Source organism: Petaurus breviceps, unplaced genomic scaffold, assembly GCF_028583685.1.
Source record: "Petaurus breviceps papuanus isolate PSGF00001 unplaced genomic scaffold, PetGlider_PUasm1.0 207, whole genome shotgun sequence".
NCBI lineage: Eukaryota > Metazoa > Chordata > Mammalia > Diprotodontia > Petauridae > Petaurus > Petaurus breviceps.
Window position 1 is genome coordinate 33,054,827 of NW_027185850.1, and position 26,908 is coordinate 33,081,734.

The window sequence follows — 26,908 nt, forward strand, 5'->3', positions numbered from 1 at the left end:
CTCCATTTTGGGAATGGGCCCAGTCCTTAATAAATGCTTATTGCCTGCCTTCTTGTGAATATCATTTTATTAATAACTGTCCCAAAGCAGAATAGTCTAATTTGAGAAGCAGTGACTTTCTTGTCAATGGTGGTCTTCAAGTTTATCACTCATTGATTTGGGAGCCTATAGAAGGGGATTCATGGTAGAGAGGAGGTGGGCTTCTGAGGACCCTCCTAACCACGATACCCACATTGTTTCTCCTTCACATGGATAGAATTTCATTAGTAATTGCCTATTCCTTCCTGAAGGGTACCTCTCCCCACTACATCCCCTTCAGTTCTCTTTTCATGTGTTGTCTTTCCCCATTAGAATGTGAGCTTCTTGAGGGCAGGGACTTTCTTTTTGCTTATATTTGTATTGAGCTACCTGGCATAGAGTTCACTTTTAATATGTGCTTGTTGCCTTGACTTGCTTTGAATGGATTTCTTTGGCAGTGGAGGTCCTCAGGTGCATCCCTAATCGTCCGAAATGTTGCAGAAAGGATTTATGCTGCAGATAGGGATGGGTTGGGCCTCTGGGGTCCCTTCCAACTTTAAAGGTTCCTGGAATTCTCACTGGAGAATCAGGATGAAACCCTGAACTCTAAATATCACTCACATGTAAGGCCAACCTGCCCTCCCCCTCCCCTTTGCTTTTAGTCAAGTGTTTCCTTCCAAGCTCCAATATGATCAATAAATCCAAGTAGGAGAGTCACTGTTCACTCCAAATGTTTAGATGAAAGAAAGTTCTCCCCTGCTTGCACTCGAACCCTTTGGACAGTTTGGGGGAACGAAGACTCATTTCATATTTTACAAGATGGAAGATGGGCAGGAGAGGAACTTAAAATACTTGATCTGTAAATATTGAGGGTAACAAACCATTGGATGATTAATAAGGATTTTCTAAAAACCCTAATTTTTAGCCTTTATGATGCGAGCCAAATAGGGAAGAATTTCTCTATTTGCAAAGGAGGAAGATTCAAAAATACTTTCTGTTCAGCTCTTACAAAAAACAACTAATGCTTTAAAAACAAAACAGGCACTCTTTGTACCACCATTAACACATAAAAGTTCTAATTCTGAAGCCCCCCCAAATTAGGATGTGAACATGTATCCATGCTTTATAGACATAGACAAATTCATATTCCTCTCCCCCCAACGGAATATCAGTGCCTTGAAGGCAGGGATTTGTTTCATTTTGTCTCTGTATTCTCTGTGCCAAGCACAGTGCCTGTTACTAACTGAGCATTAATAAATGCTTATTGAATATTTGCATATGTGTCCAAAAACTGACGCGTCTCCATAAAGTTTGCAAAACTTTGCATATATATATATATATTTATGGCTCTGAGAGGTTAACTTGACCATGGTCACATAGGTGGTAAACGTCTGAAGTAGGATTTGAATTCGCTCCAGGTTGAACTAAGGACTTAAGGCCCCGAGTCCCTGCATCTATGTAAGCTCCTTGAGGGCAGGTACTGTTTCTTTCCATCCAGGTCTTGGAACATAGTAAGTCTTGCTGACTGACAGTTCAGGTGCCTTATGAACACCTGTATAGATGCAGGGTGGGTACAGGAGGGACACAAGGGCTGGGATTGTTCCATTTCAGTCTTTGTCCCTCTCCTCTCCTCTCTCAGCACAGTGTCTGGCACCTAGTAGGGTCCTGCTTGTTGATGGATTCCCACCCACCCCCTCCCCACCCCCATGTAGTCCTCAAAAGTCCCATGGGCCAACCTTAACTTAAGGTAGGCAACCCGGAGCCGTAGATCAGATTCCTCTGCTTTGCTTTTTAGTTAGGGAATGAAGGGTTGGGAAACCCTGCCTAGCCATTCTAGGGAGGTTGAGGGAAGCATCACCTCCCCATTTCTTTTGCTCCCCCACCCCGACTTCGCCTCTGGCAGGGGGTGGGGTAGGCCGAGATGGGGTGGGTGGGAAAGGCTGCTACTGATGACAGGAAGATTTTTTTTTTTTTTTATTCCAGTTCAATCCTGAAGGTGGAGGGCACAAATACCACCCCCCCTTAAAAGTTGCAGCAAAGTTGTCCGCAGCTCGGGAGGACCCAGCGTGTGTAAACGTATGGGCTGGGAGTGGGTGTGGGCAAGAGTGTGGAGTTGCCTCGGGGAGACCCAAGCCCGTCAATCCGATGGTGCAGGCGGGGAGGGAGGGGGACAGGAAAACAGGCATCCCGAAGCATGCAAAAGTTGTAGCCAAAGTTCGGAGGGATTGGGGGTGGGGCGACAACGGCCCTTCCCTCTCGTCTCCCTCGGAAGCTGCTTTCCAACAGAACTAGCCCCTTTCTCTGCCCCCCACTCCAGGGCCCGGGCTGACTTTCTCCTGGGGTCTGTCTTCCCCAGCTTTGGCTGCGGGCGCGCTCCCCGGGAGCTCATCCATTAGCTCGGGAGGAAGAAGGGGAGGAGAGAAGAGGCGGGGAGGAGGGAGGAGGCTGGAGGCAGGAGAGAGGAGGAGCCCCCGTCCCCCTCTGGGAGGAGGAGCGCCCTGCCCCCCATCCCGCGCTCTGATTGAGGTGGCGTGTCCCCGCCCGGGCTTGTGCGCTCGGCTCAGCCCCGATGGGGGGACTCAGAGGCTGCGGGGCAGCTGGCGAGGGGCGCTTCTCCGCTCGTGACGAGTGACGCGGGGGCAGTGGCCCCTCTGGAGCCCGTCTTCCTGCGCGATTCCCGCGACTCCCTGTAGGAGGTGAACGTCCCCAGGCTTGGGCCAGTGGCGTCCTAGGGCTAAGCTGGGAGAGGGCTCCCTTCAGCTCAGGCTCGCGCTCCGCGGCGGCGCTGCCGCTCCAGGCTCTGGCTTTGACAGATCGGGTCTCAGGTACGTCTCTCCCAGCCCCCTCTCCCCATCCCGAGGCTGCTCCGTCCCGGAGGCTCAGCGCGCGCCCCTTCTCCGGCACTGCGGTCTCCTCCTTCCAATGAGCAAAGCGGGTCCTGGAGTGCCCGGCGCCTGCATGCTTCAGGACGCATAGCCTCCTGCCCCCCTTAACTGCCTGCGCCTTTGGGAGTCCCTGTCCTGGGTCTCCCCCGAGGCGGCCCCACGCTCTTAGCCCACGCGTGACCCACATCCAGCGCCATCGGGCGTGTTCACCCACGCGGGGTCCTTCGGAACTTGCAGTGACCGGGACACCCCGGGGCTTCTCCTGCTGGAGCAGCAGGACGCAGCTGCTGGGTAGCTCTTGCAGTTTGCTTTGGGATGGATGCGCCGGGGCTGGGGGTGCAGGCTCGCGCCTTCCTTCCACGCTCGGCTCTCACTTTTCCTCTCCGCGGTCCTCTCGGACCCGCCTCGGCTGAGGTGGCCTCTGCCTCCAGGAAGCCTAACTCCGCGGATGGGAGAAGCTTGTCGTGGGTTCGCGCTTAATTGACATTGGACCCAGCGTCCTTTCCGCTTGAGCTGGCTAACTTCACGGGTTCCCTTGGGGGTCTTCCCACTTTAATCGCTCCTCGGTCCCCCTAGCTTGTACTTTCTGGGTGCATCGCTCCGGACCTTATTAGCTGTCATTCCCTCTGGGGTTCTGATGTTTGACTCGTTGTGTTTGTTATCAGTTCTGTGTCCTTGATCGTTTGATCAGCGCAGATTTGGAGACAATCACGATATATTGCTAGAAGAGGGCTCAGGTGACTGAAGGGAGCCAAGCTCTCTTCTGTGCGGGAAGGAAGAGTGGAGCCGACGTCTTTGGCGTCTACAAAATTTGCTGCAAAACGAACCTCATCTCCACCTGGTTTCCAGGGCAGTTGGAGTTAGTGGCTGCTATAAAGAAAAGGAATCCCATCTTCAGACTGTCATTCATGCAGGAGTAGAAAGCAAAAATAATAACAGCAGTAATAGCTCACATTCATATAGCATTCCAAGGTTTGCACAGTGATTTTCGAGGAAATGACACAATTCTTTCCCGCCTTAAAACCGGTGTTTGAGGTCTCTTGTTATCCCCTACCTGATGATTTTGTTGATTGAGATTTCTGGCTGCAACCAACTTTCGGGTGAACCCAGCTCTTGGGCTAAGTATTGATGATTAATAGTACTGGGTACAGCACCCAAATTTCATGCACCGTATATTCATTTTCCATATAAAATCGTAACCCGTAAAGCTGCATGGGGTACCTGGGACTTTCCCTTTCTGGAGCAATTAAAAAGTAGATAAAATTTTAGGTGAGGTACTCCTGGGAGGGCCAAAGCAGCACTCTGGGGTCTCTCTGCCTTGACCCACTCAGAATATGGGCAAACTGATAATAAAATGAATTCTCTTTGAGTTTCCTTATTAATATGGTTTTAATAATTAGTATCTTTCATTAGTTCTCCAGACATTGTTGATCAGCACTATTTGGCTTCCTTAGGAAACAGCTTGAGGTTGGCACAAGAGGCAGGGAAATAATTCTTACCCCCTTATGGGCTATTAAAATAAAATTGATTTCATGCTTTTGTGTTAGCAACATCCTTTCAGCTATGTCTCAGAGCCCTCAGCTTTTTGGCTTTCATTCTGCATTGTTTAGCATTTCAAGGTTTCAGCATTTTCCCCCCCTTTAGTTTGTCTTTGTCATTTGTCAGCCTTAATTTTTCCTGTTTTGATGGGATCTGAAATTAACTGGGTACTCTTAAAAAACACCCCAGCAATTGTAGTTTCAGTGATTATTCTCTCCTGAAACAAGCTCCCCACTCTCCCCAAACCAGACTTTTTTTGTGCTAGCAACCCCAAAGCTAAACTCTGGGGGGATTGTGAGTGTTATGTTGAATGATATCCGGCAGGGGGAGTATAATATACTGCCGATGTATAAGGTGTAGAAACTAATTATTACTGGGTATTAAACTTTTCAAAAGCTAACAACTGTGGGGCTTTATCTCCTGGCTAATACAAGGTTGCCTTATGAACCTGCAACCCACAGAGTGGAGGACAAAGTGTGCACAGCCCCAAACCTCACTGAAAGAAGACAGTAAGAACTTCCAGGGCAGGCATTATTATCTGAAAAATACATTTTTATTGATATCTTTTATTTTTACAACACCTACATTTCCTCTTGTAGCCATCCCTTATAACAAAGAATTTATGATGTCTTTTTACATATTGACTATACTGCCAATACTTCTAGTGACCTAAGGAATGCTAATTATTAATTGTTATGAATACTTAATAATAATTACCAACATTTATATAGTGCCAGGCACTTTGCTAAGTACTGTGCAGATAGCTCATTTGGTCCTCACAACAGTTCTGGAAGGTAGGTGCTGTTATTATCCCCATTTTACAGATGAGGAAGCTGAGGTAAATGGAGATTAAGTGACTTGCTGAAGGTTGCATAGCTAGTTTCTGAGGTCAGGTTTGAATTCAGATCTTTTTGGACTCCAGGCCCAGTTCTTAGAAACACTGTACCTCCTAGCTGCCTCCATAATAAAATAAAAGGTAAATATTGTTTTAGTCAACAGATGCTTTTCTTTTCTTTTTTTTGGAGGGAGAAGGGCAGGGCAATTGGGGTTAAGTGACTTGCCCAAGGTCACACAGCTAGTTAGTGTTAAGTGTCTGAGCTCGGATTTGAACTTAGGTCCTTCAGACTCCAGGGCCAGAGCTCTATTCACTGCTCCATCTAGTTATGTGTAAATAGATCCAGAGCTGTTTTTTCATGGTTATTGTGAATTCTTGATGAGGAAACTATTTTTATCACTGCATATTTGTTATTTATGTCTTAAGAGAGTTGCCTGTGGGCACTGAGTAGTCAAGTAACTTTGCCCAGCCTCACCTTGCCAGTATTACATGGCAGAGATGGGACTTGGACTAGGCTATCCCAGGATGCGTGGAAGTGAATTTCTGTAACTGCAGTCATGGCTTAAATACATCAGGGGAGTTTCTGCTCTAAAGGAATCTTCTTACAAATCCTTTTGTAAAACAAACGTCATCGTGCATGTAAATCCTGATGTTCATATGTTAGGTAATGTGAGATACAGCCATAATTCCAATGCTTATCTTAGGTCACATTCTAACTGTTGGCAAATTCCATTATTATTTATAATAATCTCCCAAGAATTCACAGCAGGCATATTCCAACTAAGTTAACTGACTCTGGTGCTTTCTACAGCAAAGTTACAGCTACGCTGAGTGTGTATGTATATGTGTTTCTGTACATACAGCTGCAGTAATTCAAGGATCTGGGCTCATGTGGATCACCTCTCTTCTATTCTTTAGTTGACTCTTTTCATGAATTCTGTGGTCAGTAAGAAAAAAAGAGCTAATATTTAGTGACTAACCCTCTGGTAATGAGCCTTTTGAGACTTAAATAGGGTGGTTGGCTCATTGAAGGGTAATAATAATTTTATTATTGTTACTGAGTTGTGTTCGACTCTTTGTGATCCTGTTTGGGATTTTCTTGGCAAAAATACTGAAGTGGTTTGCCATTTCCTTCTCACTTCACAGATGAGGAAACTGAGGCAAACAAGGTTAAGTAACTTGTCCAGGGTCACAGCTAGTATGAGTCTGAGGCTGGATTTGAACTCAGATCTTACTGACTCGAGGCGTGGCACTCTATGCACCGTGCCACTTAGCTGCTGTATGCTACTATCATTGCCTTTTCTAAAGCTGTATCAAGGAATACTGCAGAAATTAGACTCCTAGGAGGTATATTGCATGGACTGTCTGATCTTGAGTCAGGAAGACCTCAGTTCAAATCTTGTCTCAGACTTAATAGCAGTATAATTCTGGGAGCCTGTCTAAGCCTTGGTTCCTTTCCTGTAAAATAGAGATAACAATAACTCCTATCTCAATCTTCAATATGTGTATATGTGTGTGCATATATATCTATGTATGTCTATCTCTCCCTCCTCTCTCTCTCTCTCCTCTGTCTCTGTCTCTGTCTCTTTCCTCTCTCTGTCTCTGTCTCTCTCTGTTTCTCTGTCTGTCTCTCTCTCAGTACCTGTCCACAGTTTACTAGGAGGCTTCTTTCCGAGATTCTCAATTGCATTTTGCGTTTGATTCATTCACCAAGTGAAAGTCAAGTGGCCAGGACTTCCACTATGAATCTGCATTAAAAACAAATTAAATCAGTTTCCTCTTTCCAAATCTGTCTTAGGCTCACACTTTAAAAATGAAATTTTGTTAGGCGTTCAACTTCCACAAAGTCTTAGTTAACCAGAGTGGTTTGACTTGCCAACAGGGGTCAGGATTCCCTACTTAGCTTGACAACCCAGTAGCTTTCTTTACTTTCTTTCTCCTTGCTATGGGGGGGGGGGGGGGGGGGGGGGGGGGGGGAAATCAGTGCAGGAACCTGGCAAGGCTGGGATGCTTAAAGGAAAAACTAGGAAACTAGCTGGGAGATACCTACGTCTTAATCTAACTCTCCTGACAAAAGGGCTTGGTTATATCTTGTAAAAGGGAGGTGTTAATTAGCTAATTTTACAAGGTAAGTAGCTTTGACTGCCTGCATATTGGAGGGCAGAGCTTAGGTCTATGAGCTGAGGCAAGAGGAAGATTTAAATATCTCCTACATGGGCTGGGATGTGATTCGGCTTGACTTCTTTAGGGCCAAAGTGATTACCAATTTCCAGGGATCATAAATCAAAGGAAAGTTTGGAATTCTAGTTTAAGTACAGCGGACAGATTAGCTGGGAAACTCAAGGATTCCTGTTAGGTATTAGCAGCACTGCTTTAATATTTTTGCCCAAGAATAACGGCTGATTTCTGATCAATAAAGTACTTGAGAATATATTTTGAAATTATAGTGGGGTCCCATTTCTTGCTTCTTATTGGATCATCATTTCTAATCTCATTAATTAATGGGAACCCCTCTTTTTTAAAAAAATAATTCTTTAACAAATGGTGTTTTTTTTTCCTTCTTGAAATTCTTTGATATTTATTTACCAGAAGGATTAAAAAAAAATAAAATCTTGGAAGGAGGAAAAATTGCTTTCATCCAAACTGGTCAAAAGAAGGCAAAACACCCCCAACCCCACAACCCCTCCCACACACAGAGCTTGCTGTAGAAATTAATTCAACTCAAGGCTACAGATAGGTTGTTAAAGAATAAGAAGACAGAAAAGGGGGGTGGCAGTGCTGCATGTATAGAATTCTGTGTGTACTTTCAGATGAAGTTACTGGATTATTAGTTAACAGTTTGACTTTGTTATAAAAGGTCTCTTATGAAGCTGAACTAATCTGTAAATATTCATAAAGTAAAAACAAAACAGACCAATAAAACTTAGATTTGGGGAAAAATGATTGGAAAATGCCTTTAAGATGGTTAAGTACCTTTTGAAATGTGTCTAGCAGATGAGACTGAAAAACTTTGTAGGGCTTTGCAATTTCCAAACTGCAGAATTGCAAGATGGCCATGGGTTGGCCCTTTATTTAGTCCCTTCCAATGTGGAGGAGGATGTCCTGCTGCTGCCTGGGACAAATTCAGGGCTGCTTTTAGGGCCTTTGGAAGGAGTGGGGCCTGTTACCAAGGGGCTAGTCACCATGATGGAAAGACAGAATTACTCTGATTTCCCTAACTACATCTTGACACAGTCAGTGAGAGAATTGCTCCCAGGACCCGAACCTTGCCCATCCGATGGGATGTGTCTGATGAGCTCTTTTTATAGCTGAACTATGACAACATGACTGTAGGTCTCCAAGGGACAGACCTGCATCTATTTCCTGGTCACTCTCCAGCTCTAGGTTTCTTGTTTTCTTTTTGATTAAAGAGCTCCCTTTAATCATCTGGCCTGTGGTTTTTTTTTTTTAAGGACTCTGAAGGTTTTATTTTCACTTAGATGCAGTGTCTTAGCTAAAGATTTAAAACCATTAAAAAAAAATCACGATCTAGGTTAATAATTTTGATTACTGCCGAATGGGAGAGAAATAAATTTGAAGGGAATTTAAGAAAGTGAATAGTCGTCAGTTCTGAGGAAGGCCCTGCTTGGGATGTTTTTTGCATCTTGGAGAAGCTCACTTGCTTAAGAAGCATTCAGAAAAATTTTTTTTTGACAAGAATGTTTGTGTTTATGTCTTTTTTTTTTTATGCTGAAAACTCCTTAAATGGTTTTTGGAGCTATCAGTAGGAAGTGACAACATGGCATGGTTGATAGAAAACCAACCTTAAAGCCATGTAACCTGGGTTCAAATCCTCCCCCTGATTTGGACTTGCTGACTGTGTGTTTGTGGACAAGTCACACTTCTCATCGGTCTGCTATCTCTAGGGCAGAGGGGAGGGAAGAAAAAAAAAAGAAGTGTACACGATAACTTTATTATATGTTTAAAAGGAATAGTAAGTTGTATGTAACAAATCTGCAACTTCATGTGCAATCATCCTTTTTCTACTATGTTGTGAAAATGCTTGTTTTATTTCATAAATTAAAAATAAAACAAATTTTTGAAAAGGGAAAAAAAAAGATATTAAGTTGTAGAGAAGGTGTCAACCATCATTGGTTGAGGGAATTTTCTCCCCTGAAAGTTCCCTATACTAATGAAATTATAATTCTGGTCACTATGCCTAAAATGTGGAATATATTTTATTGTGATCAAATATAGGTGAAATAGTTTAATAACAATTATATTCCTTAATTCATGCCCAAGTGCTGCGTTTCTGTGTGCTCCAAACCTTATTTTTTGGCTTCCTAGTATGCTTCCAGATGTTTTAAAAATATCTAATTTGATTCCTATATCCCTCAGAGCTAGCTACTGTTATTATTCCCATTTTACAGCTGAGAAAACTTAGGCAAATAAGTTAAGGGCCTTGCCCAAGTTCACATAGTTAGCAAATGTTGGAGGGAAGATTTGAACTCATGACTCCTTAGTGCTCCATTTACTGGGATAACTAACTGACTCTAGACAGGCTCTGAATCTTATTTCCTTCATTCACAAAATGAAGGGGTTGGATAAACTGACCCTTACAGTTCCTCCCATCTCTAAATCTGTAGCACATGAAGTATCAGAGGTGGGGTCTGCTTGCCAAGATCTTCAGAGCACTTCATATTCAAGTTCATATTCACAGACTCATATTCAAGAGTCCCTCTCTTTAAAATAAAGACCTGGTAGGATCTTCTACATCTCTTTTTCCATTTGGCCAACTCTACTTTTAAAGGAGTTCTTTTCTTTCATGAATTTTTGTACCTCTTTTACTGTTACACCAAGTCTGTTCTTTAACGTGTTAATTTTCTTCAGTATTTTTTGTGCCTCCTTTACCAAGCTATTAATTCTCTTTTCATAATTTTCTTGCATCACTCTCATTTCTTTTCCCAATTTTTCTTCTACCATTCTTATCTCTCTCTTTTTAAAAACTCTCCCAGGAATTCTTACTGGCCTTGGATCCATTAGCATTTTAATTTGAGGCTTTGCTTATAACTGTTTTTGCCTTGTTGTCTTTCTCTTTATTTCTTAGATTTCCTTGCCTTTGTCATAACTTTTTATCGACAAGTTCTATTTTTGTTGTTGTTTGCTCATTTTTTCCCAGCCTATTTCTTGACTTTGAACTTTATGTTAAAGCTGTACTCTACTCACCTGGGGCTGGGGAGGCACTGTGCCAAGCTTCAGACTTTTTTTGTGCTGCTCTTTTCAGAGCTAGTTCTGGGGGTCTGAAAATTTTTGGTGCTTCTGAGGTGCTGTTATCCTGGTATAGATAAAGCCCTGCTTTCCTGGGCTGGGCTCTGGTCTTTACCTAGGAAAGTTCCTATTCTCCTGCAGCCACAGGTACTGTGTTCCTTTTCACCTTGGAACTGTGACCCAGAAATGCTTATGGGCAATAGAGTTGCCAGTCAGCACCAACTATAGCCAGTGTCTGGGTACACCACTGGTTCTCCTGCCTTGTTCTGGGCCTGTGCCCACCCTGGTTTTGCAGACCTCTCCTGCAGACTTCCTAAGTTGTTTTATGCTGGAAAAAATGTCTCCCTCTGACCTTTTTGTTGGCTGTGCCACACCAAAATTTGACTTGAGGTGTTATTTTAAAGTTGTTTGGAGGGGAATGTTGGGAGGATTCAACTGGATCCTGGTCTGTACTCCCAATACTTGTTAATTGATTGAAGGTTCTCTAGGGTAGTAGGGGTAGACATTAGGAAAAAAAGGTGGACGTTAATTTAGGATCCTCTTCTTGCTGTAGGTTGGTGGAATGTCACTGATAGCAGTGGGATTGTGGTAGATAGATGAGTGATTTGTAATAGATAGAGCTTGGGTTTGAGGGGAGAAAAAGCATTTGTGCGTCTGGTGAAGGCTAGTTCATTTCCTTGGTCCATGCAGAAGGTCATGTTTCTGAGTGTGATTACAGGTTCACCATTTGCAAAAGCAGATGCATGAGTGGATTGACTCCTGAGAAAACGAACTTTTCTAAACAAACTTTGTGGGTTCTAGTCCTTGAACCTTCTATGTAAGTAAAGTCAGTAAAGACTACACATATGGAAGGCTATCACATGTATAATCAAAATAAAATTGCTTGCCTTCTCAAGGAAGAGGGAGGGGTTGAAGGGAGGGAGAGAATTTGGAACTCAAAATTTTAAAAAATGATTGCTAATTTTTTTTACATGTAATTGGGAAATATTTAATGAAATAAAAATAATTTAAAAACAAGATTTGACAGGCAAACTTTCAGCAGTGTTGATGGATATGCTTATAAATTGATGAGGTGGGGTTCTTTCATAATCTGATTGGTTTTCTGTTCCATGTTATGCTTTTTTGCTCACTAGAGACCGAAAGAATATGTAGGGTCATTTTGCAGATAAGTAGATTGTCTTTTGGGTGGTCTTTCAGTCATTAATGTTTTTGAAGTGGTGAAAAGTTCATCTGACTGAGAACCTGGGTTCAAATTCTACCTCAGATACTTATTTGCTGTGTGACTTAAGGAAAGCCATGTAACCTCTTTGTGTCTCAGTTTCCTTATATGTAAAATAAGGAGGTTAGATTTTGTGATCTTTAATGCTGCCTTTCCCAGATCTGATTCTATAAATTTAGAATTTCATTTTACAGGTAACTAAAGGTTGTTAGAAGATAAATTTATCTGAGGTGAAACACACTTTTATGGTATATACTGAATACTGGCATATCATACTGGTTCTTTGCCAGGTGGATGACTTTCCTCCCTCCTGTGTATGTCTCTTAATAACAGATATCTCATTTTGTTAAATTAAACTCCATGTAATTGACCATCTAGCAGACACTCGTTTTCAAATATTTGAACAGGAAGTCATCTGGAAGACAGATTTAATTTATCCTAGGAGGTGCCAAAGGGCAGAGCAGAGCCTATGCTGATGCTGGGAGGCAGATTTTGACTTGGTATAAATAACTTTCTAATAAGTGGAATTGCCTTCAAATGTAGTGATCTGCCTTGTAAGGGGGTAAGTTCATCCCTGGAGGTGATCAAGCAAAGCTTGGCTGGCTGCCTGGAAGGGCTGTTCTTGTTGGAAGGGAGGATGGATTAGAAGGATCATTTTCTATTCCATGAATCGATGAATAAAATTAAACCCACCTTGGAGGGGAAGCACCTCTGACTCATACATTTTGTTTTGTTGCAGTCTGCGCGTGGGAGAAGTTTCTGAACTCCTTAATGTATATATTTAGTATTGCTGATTTACACTTTTTGACAAAGTTCCCAGGCAGATGGTGAAGTTGTAATTAGTAAGCTTAGTATGCCTTTGCCTTTGGTTTTCTTGAATTTTGAAGGGTATTTGCTTTGTTGCTGTTCATTCTTTTCAGTTGTGTCTGACTCTTTGTGACCGCATCTAGGGTTTTCTTGGCAAAGCCACTGGAGTGATTTGCCATTTCCTTCTCCAGCTCATTTTACAGATGAGGAAACTGAGATAAACAGGGTGAAGTGACTTGCCCAAAGGCACACAGCTAGTAAGTTATCTGAGGCCAGATTTGAACTCATGAAGATAAGTCTTCCTGAGTACAAATGCAGTGCTCTATGCACTATGGTATCACCTACCTTTTTCTCTGTATCCATGGTGAATCAAGAAAAAAAACACACAAAAAAAAACCCAGCACTGTATATAATTCCACAAAATAGAATGTTGGTCCATTTTCCCAATTAAGTCAAAATTAGGCTTTACTCATTATTTAGTATCATCAAGTAACAACATTTACTAAGAATCCCTTGAGTGGAATACATTTTAGAATTATAACATTAAGGGGGCATTCCTGTGTATTGGCGTAACATCTTGGACCTGGAGCCAGGAACACCCGAGTCAAATCCCACTTATGACACTTATAAGTAGAGTGATCTTGGACAAATCACTTAACTTTTCAGAGACTCAGTTTTCTCATCTATACAACGAGGGGCCTGGAGCTGCCTTTTGGCTCTGAGTCTATGAGCCTGTGATAATGATTGCCAGCCTTCATATAGCACTTTCAGTCTGAAATGGTACTTTATGTATATTAATTCACAGTTGCTGTTCATGATAGCTCTGGGAGGCAGGTGCTATTAATATTTCCATTTTATAGTTGAGAAAACTGAGGCTGAGAGAAATTAAATGCCTTGCTTAGGCTCACCCAGCTAGTTAATATCTCAGGATGAATTTGAACTCAGTTTCTGATGCCAGGTGAATTAAATGCTATTTAATTAATTCCTGCCTTTTCCTCTCTCCTTACTATGTCCTTTTATTTAAAAAAAAATCCTGTATATTTAATTTTTAGTTTCCTTAATCTGTCCTTCTTTTCTTCCCTTCCTCCCCTAGAAACTTAGTAGCCTAGTATGTGCGCATGGTCCCCCCACCCACTAAAACCCTCATCCTCATGCTGGCATGGGGGTGACCCAAGGCTGTCCAGGGCAGTTCAGGCAGAGTGTATGATGGATGGATGGATGCTTGACAGCGTGTCAGACTGCAAACTTAGTTCAGTTCAGAGAGTCTCATCACCAAATTGGCCTTGGCAGTGCCATTTACTAAAGTCACCAAGGGTGTTCAATTGCAGTGGTGAAGGGAGAACCCACACTGGATAAATAAAGTGATTCCTATATGTGGCCTTAGGTTGGCAGATTCAGATGGTAAAGAATCTAGGTGAAGTTTTTTACTTCTTTTTGTCCATACCTGTGATTTTACCCAGGTGGGGGGCTCCCTCCACAATGGCAGGTAGGTAACCTGGTCGAACTTGGTCTTAGAGAAGACCCAGGGTCATTTACTGACTTACTCTGAGCCAGCCAGAATGGGTCAGAAGCAGAATCGGACCCCAGCTTTTTCTGTCTCCAAGGTCGGCCCTCTCTCTGTGATGCCAAGCCACCTCTCACTGGGACAGATCAGACACAGTCCTTGCCCTCAGGAGTTCTCTGACTTGTATTGTTTTCTTAACTAACACAATATCATCTAACCACAAAAGTCCTTGAACTCGTCTTAAATGTCTTGGACTGAAAGTTGTTGACCAATAGAGGGATTTTCAGCAATCCTGACGTTACCTAAATCATTGAAAACAGGACATAGTATTCCATCCAAGACAAGTGGGACCGTTGGTAGCAGCACTTTCAAATTGAAGGCAGGCAAGCAATGAAAAATCGTGGTTTAGCTCCCCAATAATTTTGAGAGACGATAATTAGTCATGAAAAGGAGATACCTGTTGGCACCATTACAGGTGTCTTTGTCTTAATATTGCCTCCTTTCTGTTCATCTCCTTTGGGGGTAGGTGTATGGTTAAGAGGCTTGGTCAAATAAAACTAAAAGAGGAATATTATTTGTATTAAGGTATTGGGCTTGGCAAGTATCACAGTGGTGAAGATATTGTATTCCAAAGTCTGAAAGAGGCCACCTGTTTCTAATTACATATCACAGAAAAGCAGGAGAGCCAAGGAAAATGATCATTTTGGAGCAGGGAGTCTTGGGGGGAAAGGGTCATAGATAGACTTGCAGAGAAATTGACACTGGCTTTCAGATTGGACTCAAAGTCTTAAGTGTTGGCACTGTTTTTCGTATTTGAAGGTTTGGAGGCAATCTTCTGCTTCTTCTTATTTCTCAGATAGCAAACAGAAAAGCCGTGGTGGAGTTTTTTTTTGCCAGGTCCTAAGGAGTGGAGTTTCAGGCAACAGCCAGCAAGCATTTATTAAGCACTTACTGTTTGCCAGGCACTGTGTAATCTGTGTGTCCATAATGGTAGATCTAGGAAAGAGTTGCAAGAATTTTAAAATCTTCTCCCATTTTGTAACCACCTATTATCTAGCTGGAGATGCAGGGGATAGTCCAGGAGTCCAGAAGATCTGAGTTCAAATCCAGCCTCAGTTACAAGCTGTGTAACCTGGAGGAGTCACTTAAACTGTCTGCCTCAGTTTCCTCGTTTGTAAAATGGCACACACCTCCCTGGGCTGTTATGAGGACAAAATGACATCTTATTTGTAAAGTGCTTTGCAAACCTTAGAGCCTTTATGTAAATGCTAATTATCTCCATCCTCATCATCTTTATTACCACCACCATCTTCATCGTCATGATGCTTTGCCTTCACATTATCTCTTGAATCTGTCCTTTCCTCTCTCTCTCACGACGGTTACCACATCCGACTTCTAGACTTCATCACTTCTTGCCTAGACCATTATCGCAGCAGATTCTTGATCGATATTGTAGTTTAAATTCTCTTCCTTTCTAGTCCCTTCTCCACACAGCTGCTGAAATAATTTTCCTGAAGTCTAAGTCTTACTCCTATCAGTCCTCCCTGCTTAATGACTGTTCTTCTCCTTGTCTCTAGGATGAAACACAAACTTCTCAGCTTAATTTCTTCCTATTAGTTTATTGAATTTTTTTTTTCAGTTTTCAAAAATCTGATTTCCCTCATTTCCCTCCCTAATGAAAAAAGAAAATCATAACCTTTGTAATATGTCAGCTTGACTTCAAGCTACCTCTACACTATCTTTCTTTCTTTCTTTTTTTTTTTTTTAGGGAGGAAGGCAAGGCAATTGGGGGTTAAGTGACTTGCCCAAGGTCACACAGCTAGTAAGTGTATTAAGCATCTGAAGCCGGATTTGAACTCAGGTCCTCCTGACTCCAAGGCTGGTGCTCTATTCACTGTACCACCTAGCTGCCCCTACACTATGTTTCTAAACTTATCATCCTTTTTCTTATTCATTTTGTATTGGAGCCAAATGAACTATTCTGCAAATTTGTTGTTGTTGTGGTTTAGTCATGTCTGACTCTTTATGACTCCTTTTGGGGTTTTCTTGGCAAAGATACTAGAGTGGTTTGCCTTTTCTCCAGCTCATTTTACAGATGAGCCAGAGTAAAGTGACTTGTCCAGGGCCACACAGCTAGTCCCTGAGGCTGGATTTGAACTCAGGTCTTCCTGACTCCAGGTCCAGGACTCTATCCACTGCAACACCTAGCAGCCCCAAATTTGGCACACCCTACACAGGGACCATGCTCACTCCTCTCTGTTAGTTCTTGGAAAACCCAATATTCCTTCAAGTCTCAGCTCCTGAGCCATTTCCTGTGTGGGAACATTTATTGATCCCCCTAGTGATTGGTGTGTTCTTCACCTCTTTCTCAAATGATGTATCATTGTGTTCATCTATTCACCTGTTATATATCCTTCCGCTTCATTATAAGCCCCCAAGGTCAGGGACTGGTTTTCATTTTGTCTTATCATCCCTGGCACGCAACTCGTGTCCTTAGCACATAGTATGTGTTTGTTGGATTGGACTGGATTGTTGGGTAAAAGTTGGTGTCATCATTTTTTTTTAATGCTATTTAATTTTTTATCACTAAATTTCCTTTTTTTCTCTCTTTTTAATTAAGGGGTAGGGGTAGGAAGGAGGGAGTGAGAAAAAGCCTAACTGGGAGTATCAGAATTACTGGGTGTGATCATTTCTGTCAATGTTTATCTGAAGAAATCAGCCTTTCTCAAAACCTACTACTTTCAGTATCTTCTGAGAAGCTGATGATAATGGAGAAATTCTCTCCTCTCCCACTGCTCAAAGAATACTCCCAGGGTTAGTTTCCTGTACAGATTTTATAGAGGAATATTACCTGTTTAGAAATGTGTAGTGCCCCCCTTTTCTTTAAATAATCTACACAAATAGTTTTCTTGGTTCACATTTTATTAAAATAAAATTATTATAATTTTAATAGCACTCAGATGTTAAATATGCCACAAAAGGGAATAAAATAACAAATAATTGCTTTTCAGTATTCACCAGGATGTTATAGGAGATGGAGGGGACATACATATGATTTAAATCTGATTTCCTCATTTTACAGGAACTTTGGCCCATAGAAATGAAAGGACCAAGTGATAGAATGAGATGTGAATGGAGGTCTTCTGCCTTCAATCCTCCAAATTTCCACTGTCACACTACCTCCAAAAGTTGAAGCGGAAATGACCTCAGCATCTCTGTGGGCGTTAGGTACCAGGGACCAGGGTGAGAGAAAGGTGTGGGCTTGTATTGCCCCTTGTTGTGGGCTCAGAGGGGCCTTGGCTGTCAGGCATCCCGTCCGGCCCCAGCAACGTCCTTAACCTTTGAGGCATGGAAGGCCAGTGCTGAAGGGTCAGAGGAACAGTGGCACTCCATGTTTGACTGCTACCAAACCTTTCCATGTTCAGTCCATGAGGGTCTTTGTGGAACCTGACCCTACCTGATGGTGGTGGTGGGGGGCATCCTATCCAATATTGCCATAAGTACAGAGCCCTCATTGCTCTCCAACTCTGGCAGAGGATCCCAGCCTTTTCTTCCTGTAGGTGGGGTGGGAATGTTTGGGCTCTGCTGAGAGAGGACAGAGGAGACAGATAGCAGCAGTCAGATGGGGTTGGAGAGGCAGTGGGGCCTTGGTGGTCTTCCAGCAAAGAATGGACCATCAAATATTGGGTATGTCGGAGAATGGATTCAGGTTTAGGTAGGAGCCATCCCAGACAGCCTCTGAGGTCCTTCCAGCTTAGCACAATGTCTGGCATATAGTAAAGGCTTAATAAATTCATGTTGACTGACTGACTGAGCTCTTGGGACTGGGAATCACCTTTTTTTTTTTTTAAACTCAGCCCCAACTTGTTGCAATTTCTGTCTTCTTGAGCTTGTCCTTTAACCCACTTGACTACAACAATGTAAAAATAAACACAGCAGTGAAGGAAAACGGGAGGAGGAGGGAAGGATGAGGGGCAGAGGGGCAGAATTTCCAAGTGGCACAAATATCTTCCCTTGGCCAAGCTCCAGTTCCCATAGATTTACACTGTGTCTTACTGAGCAACTGTCCTGTGACCCTGCAAAGTCAGTGACATCTAGTCTGGGTGCATTTGCAGTTTTGATTGGCTCTCGTTGTTTCTCAGAAAATGGACTTATGTATTTATTTCTGCTTTTAATTTTGGGTAAGGAGGACACTGAACAGAAATTTGCACTAATATAACATTGGCTTAGTTTTAGAATAAGCATCACTTCTCTTTTCACACCTGTGCTTTGCCCATTAGTTTGTTAATGGGATGCCCATGTTTGTTGTATTTGTTTGATAGATTTAGAGATGGAGAGAACTTTCCAGACCACCATCTACTCCACTTCTTTCTTTTTTTGCCCTTCGTTCCACTAAGAGGTTACCAATGCTGTACTAACGTTGGTAAAGCACTTGATAATTTACGAAGTATCTTCATACAGAGATTTCATTTGATCCACATACACAACTCTAGAAGGAATGGAGGGCAAGTATTACAATCCCTAATTTTTAGAGGGGAAACTGAGGCACACAGAGGATGTCCCTTGCCCAAGATCATGTAGCTAGTTAGAGGCAGAGTTGAGACTAGAACTTAGGTTTTCTCTTAGCCTAGTGATCTTTCCTTTGGACTGGCCATCCCTCATGATTGGAATACATTCTCTCCTTATATCCTTCTATTATAATCTCTTGTTTCCTTCAAAACTTAGCTCAGATGCCACTTTCTCCATGAGAACTTTACTAATTTCACTCCTTCCCCTGTGACTAGAACCTTCCAAATTCCAAATTTACCTTATATTTTTATTGTCTATATTTTGTAAGTGCATGTTATCTTCCCTGATTAAATCTAAGTTCCTGGGAGGAAGGGATGGTCTCCTTTTTGACTCTAGATCCCAGAAACCTAGTACAGTGATTGACTCATAATAGGTATTTAATAAAACGGTGATCGATCGATGGATTTCCACTATACCATGCTGCTTTTAGAGTGGGTCTGCTCCTTCTTGACTTTGCTATGGACCGCTGTTACTTTGGTTTTATAACTGAATGGGAAGGAGAATGCAATCTTGTAGCTTAGCCAGCTTTCTCCATTATCTCCTCTTTCCCAGGAAGAGCATTTAACAACCAGACAGCCTTCTAAAAATTAGCACTCAAAACTGTATTCTCCTCTTCCAGCCCTCCAAAGGGCCGTCTTTCTCATTGGCACATGTATGTTCCAAGCTGGGCATCCTTGCACCAAACAGCGAAGCTGACATTGCTTTGTTCATTTGTAGACTCACCTGACATATGGGGCACTGATATAGCAGTAAAGTGGCCAAGGTGAGAGCCTAATAATGAAACCTTTCTGGGAGGGGGGATCTCAGAATCACATCATGCCCTAATGCTGCATCCTGGCAATGGTGCGGTGTGTGAAGGAGAGCCTAAGAAAACCAGGGAATGGAAGGTCCTTTTGGGAAGTTAATGGAAGGTAGGGGACACACACATACATGTTTATGTAGATGTACTTGTATACACACATATGTATATACATATATGTACATATATTTAGAAAGATAGGCTCTGTGTGTGTGTATAAAGATAGGCCAGTCATACTACATGAAAGGGGGTATAAACAAAAGGCTTGAATTTTCCATTAGTTCCCCAAGATATACAAATACTTAGAAGGCTTGTAATTCATAGGCTTCGAGGATCTTTGGATGAATATGGGCAAGAATAGCATGGGATGAGAAGGCATGTTTGGGTTGTGGTCTCTGCCTTGATTTAAGGAAGGGGAACCTGCAGCCTTGAGGCTGTATGTGGCCCTCTAGGTCCTCAGGTGCAGCTCTTCAACCTCAAGGGCTGCACTTAAGGACCTAGAGTACCATATGTGGCCTCCAGGCTGCAGATTTCCCACCCCTGCTTTAAAGAATACATTTGTCCCAGGTCTACTGAAGACTTGAAAAAGTGAAAAGAAGGGGGGTCAGGAAAAATGATACAAATTGGTCATAGAATTTAGAAGCAAGCAAATTTAGAAAGCAGATAGACATAGAAAGGGATTAATGGAACAAAAATGTTAAAGAGAATTATGGGTTCAAGAACAATAATATAGGGGCAGTTAGGTGGTGCAGTGAATAGAGCACTCGCTCTGGAGTCAGACACTTAACTAGCTGTGTGACCTTGGGCAAGTCACCTAACTTCAATTACCTTGCCTTCTCCTCCCCCCCCCCAAAAAAAAGAACAATAATATCACTGTCTTTTATCTATTGCAAAATCTTTCAAGGAAGAGAAGTTTACCTTCAAGTCTACTGTTGTTGGCTTGACCAGACCCATGCATTGGGCCTTAATGGCAGAGTCACAGCATGGGTCAATGGAATTCCTGTTCCACAAGTCCCACATAGGTCCAGTCTCCCCAAACTAGTAACAATTTATTAGAGGGGAAACATCATGTTTGCAGTGCCTTTTTTATTTTGTTTTGTTTTCATGGCAAATTGTATTTTTGGAGATTGCTGCCACAAAGCTGTTATTTAGAGGCAGCCAGAGTTTGGGCAGCTAGGTAGCACAGTGGATAGAGCACTGGTCTGGAGTGAGGCAAGTTGAGTTCAGATTTGGCCTTAGACACTTCCTAACTATGTGACCCTGAGCAAGTCATTTAACGCGGTTTGCCTCAGTTTCCTCATCTGTAAAATGAGCTGGAGAAGGGAATGACAAACCGCTCCTGTAACTTTTCTAAGAATACCCCAGATGGGGTCATGAAGAGTTAGACACTATGGACATATCTGTACAAGAGTTGGAGCCATTCCTTTTCATTTTGATTGAGTGATCTGGTGGAAAAAGTCCTAAACCAGGAGTCCAGAACTCTGGGTTTTAGTGCTGGCTTTGGCGTCTGAGGACCTGAATGAAAATCCCTGATCTGCCACTTACATCAGTGTGTGATTGTGGGCAACAATGGACTTCCCTTTTTTCTTGTTTGGGAAATGAGAGGATTGAGCCAGATGATCCTTCAGCACCAAATCTTTAACGGTCCTGGGAATCTGGAGCATGTTCCAAGGATGCTCAGATTGACAACGAATTAAATCAAGATCAGTCATTCAGCCAGGAAAGTTGGAGTAATTTTGTAACCCCTATTTTGGCCACATTCTGAGAAGACAAGATTCATTAAAAAGATCCTGGTCTGGAGAGGATGTGGGCAAACTGGAACACTAATGCATTGTTGGTGGAGTTGTGAACTGATCCAGCCTTTCTGGAAAGCAATCTGGAACTATGCCCAGAGGGCTATAAATACTTTCATACCCTTTGATCCAGCAATACCACTCCTAGGGTTATATCCCAAAGAGATCATAGAAATGGGAGAAAGACCCATATGTACAAAAATGTTTATAGCAGCTCTTTTTGTTGTGGCAAAGAATTGGAAATTAAGAGGGTGTCCATCAATTGGGGAATGGCTGAACAAGTTGTGGTATATGCATGTTATGGAATATTATTGTGCTATAAGAAACGGGGAGCAGGCGGTCTTCATATTTACCTGGAGAGGCTTAAAAGAACTGATGTTGAGCTGAGTGAGAAGAGTAGAACCAGGAGGAATTTGTACACAATTACAGACACAACGTATGTGTGATGACCAGCTTTGATAGACTGGACTCTTCTCAACAATGCAGGGATATAAGTCAATCCCAAAAGACGCATGATGGAGAGAAAAACGTGCATCCAGAGAAAGAACTAGAAAGAACTAAATTTATATCCAGGTGGAAGCAAAATACCTGATCTTTTTCGTTCTCTTATTTGATTTTATGTCCTCTTTACCATTTTTCATTCCAGCTGGTATAATCCATCCTTATAACCTGACCGCTGTATAATGTGAAAGTATTTACAGATCCTATACTTGATTATAAGACGCCATGGGGGGGGGGAGGGGAAGGAGGGGGACAAAATGTGAAATTCAAGGAATTGTGGAATTGAATCCTGTAAACTAAAAGGAAACAAACAAATTAATAAATTAAAATTGAATTAAAAAGATCCTGGTGATGGGAAAGATTGAAGGCAAAAGGAAAAAGGGACAGCAAAGGATGAGATGGATAATGTCATTGAAGCAACGAATATGTTTTTGGACAGACATCGGGACATAGTGGAGGATAGAAGGGCTTGGCAGGCTATGGTTCATGGGACCACAAAGAGTTGGACACAACTGAATGACAACTTTTAGCTAAGCAGATTGGACTAACTTTGTAAACCGTCATCGTAAAGACAAGGGTGATAGGAATGGTTCTTATCTACCCTAGAATACAGTGAGCAAAAGAGGGGGGAAGAATGAATTTCTTTCACAATGGGATTGAAAAATGGGTGTGTTTACCTTATTGTAGGTTGGGATGTAGCTTTATTGTGACTGATGGGGTGCCAGTAAGTGTTCCTGAGGGGCATCCAAATGTCACCAAACACACACTTGTGTCTGTTTTCCATTCAAGACACAATGCCAAAAGAGAGATTAATGCCATTCATCCTGCCCCTTTGCTAAATCTGAAGAATGATATATTGAGTAAGCATCTTCAGAACAATTCCCTTGCCTACTTTTGTTTAACCCTTTGTAGACTGGGTTTATTTCATCTTCCCATTTTCATTTGGGTGAGAAAATGGAAAAATGTCAGCCTGTTAAAAATCCCATTCAGCAAGCTTATATGTAACCAGCCATCCCAATGGAAGATGTCAAGGTGTGCCGATAGAATATGACTGGGCTTTTGTTTTTAATCTTTGGCTCTCTCAGTGTGTACTCTGAGTCACAAAATCATGGAATTCTAGAGACTTACAAGGGCTTTGAGATCTTCAAATTAGTTTTTGTTCTCCTTAGGAACGGTCTTAGTCTTAGGCTGTGATGTTGCGTAGGCTTATCTAGAACTTTGTGCTTTCAAAGGACATCAAACCACAGAAGATTACATCCTCTACCCACTTCCTTGGTTGCTGCCAGCCAGTCAATTAGAAGCATTTATTAAGTACCTACTATGCATCAGGAATCGTGTTAAGTGCTGAGGATGCAAAAAAAAAAAGGCTAAAAACAGTCCCTGCCCTTAAGAAACTTCTATCTAACATACAGATAATATGTATAAGTAAGATCCATACAGGAAAAACTGGAGATAATCCCCAGAGGAAAGGCACTAGCATTAAGGGGGATTGGCAAAGGCTTCCTGGTAGAAGGTGGGATTTTGGCTGGAATTTGAAGGTTGACTGTGGTCAAAAGTCAAACCACATAGGATATGTGTGTGTTATAAGAGTATGGATTTAGAGCTTGGAGGGTCCTTAGAGGTCATCTAGTTCAGTCTTCTCATTTTACAGATGAGGTTGGGAATAAGATAAGGGACTTGCCCTAGGTCATGTGTCCAGTGTATGAGGAAGTACTTGAACCCAGGTATTTCTTTTTTTTTTAAGCAATGGGGGTTAAGTAACTTGCTCAAGGTTACATGGCCAGTTATTTCTGGGTGTGGTGCTGAGTGTCTGAGCCCGGGATTTGATCTCCAGGTCATCCCAACACTGGAGCCAGTGCTCTTACTCGCTGAGCCACCTGGCCGCCCCTAAACCCAGGTATTTCTAACTCTTAAGTCTGGTGCTCTGTGTTTCCTCTCTATTAGGTCATGCAAATCTTCCCAAGTTCCATGGTATTCTTCATATTTGACATTTCTCATTGACAGCTTTTGGTCTGAGAGGCACTGTGGTGTAATGTATAGAAAGCAGGCCTCAAGTCAGAATGGCCTAATTGGTTCAAGCCCTATCTCTGACACACTCTGCTATTTGACCCTGGACAAGTCACAGCTGTCTAAGACTTTAAGTCGCAGAGACAGTGCCATCCTACATTGGTAGAAGGAATTTCCTTACCTGGGAGTTCCTTTTGCCAATTAAATCACAGGTCTTGTTCTTGACTATTACTAATAATGTCTAATTTGTGCCAGGTCTCTGTTATCACAAAAAAATGTTAGAAGTATTTTTGTGTATGGGGAATTTTTCTATCTGTTGCTGGCTTCCTTGATGTCTGAGTGGAGATTTGAACTCAGGTCCAACATTCTGTTGACTGTGCCAACTCACTGCCTCCTTGATCTAAAGTTAGAAGGTACTTAGAGATAAGTCCAACCCTTTCATTTTACAGAGGAGGAAATTGAAACAGAAAGACTAAGTAACTTAGCCAAGGTAGTGTCAGAGTCTGAGGCTGGATTTGAACCCTGGTCTCCCTCACTCTAAGGCAGGCACTTTATCATTCATGCTCATCACTGATCTGGTCAGAAAGGCCTGTTTGCATTTCCTTGGGCTCCACTTCAAAAGCTTTTTTGGAAACTGTTGCCAACATCATCAAGCCCTCTTTTTATTAGGAGTTGGATCCTTAAGTCATGTAGGAATTGGACCTGGTTGGGTGTTTTCATTAGTTTGGGCTCAATCTCTGTCAAAACTGTGGAGCTGAAGGATCGCCCCAGTGGGCAGCTTTGGTCTCCTTGTTCTGCTCTGCCCTAGGACACAGTCACCATGCTGGGAAGATTAGACCTGAGCCCTGACGGGACTTTTGAGAAACTTTAAAAAATGGAAAAAGCCCCTCTCCTTATTAGAACAGCAGCTTGGAGTCTCAGCTTGTCTTTGACTTCCCCAGTGATGTTTTAAGATCTGCTGTAAACACACTGTGGTTTTCCTTTGGGCATCATGCTTGTTTAGTTTGGCGCTGTTGTATTTGTAATTGCCGCATTTTAATAATTGACCAATATTCTTGTCAGCAATTTGCAAGTCTATTTTCAATGGAATGCTTCGCCTTTCATTTCATAGTTCAGACCTGGGCTGAGTCTCTGGATTAATGCTAGGTCAACCAATAAGTCAAACCAACAGTGTGTATTCATGTGGTACATTGGTACAATGGGGGCATCCATAAATGACTTGTATTCTTCCTAAGATGCAGATTAAGTATCTTCTATAGGAAGCTTTTCTTGATCCCCCTAACTCTTGGTTCCCTCCCTCCCAAAATACCTTGTGTCTAAATACTTTGTGTGTATCTATCTATATACATATATTTATTTATTAACTTTGTATCTATTATATAGATATATTTATATATTAATTTTTAATTTTATTTTTTGCTTTTTTTGGGGGAGGGCAGTTGGGATTAAGTGACTTGTCCAAGGTCACATGGCTAGTTTTTGTGTTAAATGTATGAGGCAGAATTTGAACTCAGGTCCTCCTGACTCCAGGTCTAGTGCTCTATTCACTGTGCCATCTAGCCGCCCCCTATTTATATGTTTATATAGTTGTCTCCACCATTAGGATGTACATTCACTTCAAATAGGGATTAATTCATTCTTTGTACCAGTTTGCTAGTCTCTGGAACATAGTGGACTTTTAATGAATACTTGTTGATCGAGTGATGATCAGTGGCCTCTGAAATATTCATAGTCATCTTAGGTCACTTTATATGTCACAGAAAATTCTTTTGGTGGCCAGCCTTTTTTTTTTTTCTGGAGATATATTCTCTTCCCATCCCCATTTTTTTGTCTGAACTTGGGATTTCATTGGTAAAGAAACTCTCTTCATTCATGCCAATCAACAGTCCTTTGTAACAGAGACTTAAAGGGATGCATGGGGAACTGGAAGGATTTATGGGAGAGCAAGGATAAGAATGAGAAGGCATCGAAGGGGTTCCAATCTGTACAGTTGACCTTGACCTACTAATCAGTACTCTTTGAATCTTGTCATTTAATCTGTAATAAATCCATATAGCTGGTATCTCTCTCTGTTGTTCACAAAGATATATTAAGAGAAATAGACCAACATTATATCACAGATGTAGGAGTGGAAGGAACATCAGAGAAAATCCAGGTCAACTCCTTCATTTTACAAGGGACTGTGTTTGCCTTTCTTTGTTTCTCCAACATGCTTAGTTAGCCTCTTGGCTATTGGTTATTGAGAGTGGCTCTTAATTTCAAAGATCATGTGATTTGTTTATTTATATTTTCAGAGATTACCTATACTTTTATTAAGGGTGTAGTGAAATGGGGGGAAAAGCATGTTGCCTTGCACATGGTAGGTGCTTGTTGACTTGGCTTGATTTGACTAGAAGTGTGAGCACTGGAACCTTAACTCCGGTTCTCTTTCTACTAGATTATTTTAACTGTAATCAGTCCTAAGGAGCACTGAGTTGTTAAAGAGTTAGAATGGTTTTGGGGAAGTTAAGTAAGGCTAGTCACCAAGATTCTTCCTTATTCTGCTGCTGCCTCCCTAAGATAAGGAAAATTGTTTTCATTTTGTGTGACCATAAACCATGTAAAGTGATAGATCAAGACTGTGATAGCCTGATGGAATTTGTTTTCCCAAGATATTATCAAATAGATTTTTCTGTGTGTTTCTGACTGTTTGCAAGTGGAGGATGTTTTTTTTGAACGATCTGATTGATGGGGTGAAGGAAATGAAGATGCAGTTTCTGTTTTAATGTTAAAACTGAGATTGGCAACAAGCCAACAGTGTGCATGTGGCAATTTAAAATATATGTACAAATCCACAGGTAGTGTCTTACTTTCCATGAATGCTTAGATTGGGTGGGGAAGTGAACCTCTCTAATACCTACAGAAAATCATGTCTCCATTTTTACCTTAAGATCTTGGAGAGAGATCCATATCCATATCCATACACATAAATTCATAATAAGGATTAAATTTACCTTTAGGTATCCAACTTTGAATAGTCTCAACCTAGGAAAAGAGCCAACCTCAGACCCCAAAGTTCTTCAGTTGGTCTTGAGGCTGGAACAAGAGACAGGCTTGACCTGGTGTATAGAGCACTGAACCTTGAGTCAAGAAAACCCGAGTTCAGAGCTAGCCTCGGACATTTACTAGCTGTGATCCTAGGCAAG

The 26,908-nt window shown here is 42.0% G+C and overlaps 1 protein-coding gene across 1 annotated transcript in view; it reads left to right on the forward strand.

Moving 5' to 3' along the window:
* The first annotated feature begins 2,070 nt into the window (after window positions 1-2,070).
* Window positions 2,071-26,908, forward strand: part of LOC138165089 (transforming growth factor beta receptor type 3-like) — a 229,333-nt gene continuing 204,495 nt past the window's right edge. The window contains exon 1 of the mRNA XM_069093236.1: window positions 2,071-2,843. The gene's annotated coding sequence lies outside the window, so the exon portion shown is untranslated. The remainder of the gene's footprint in view (window positions 2,844-26,908) is intronic.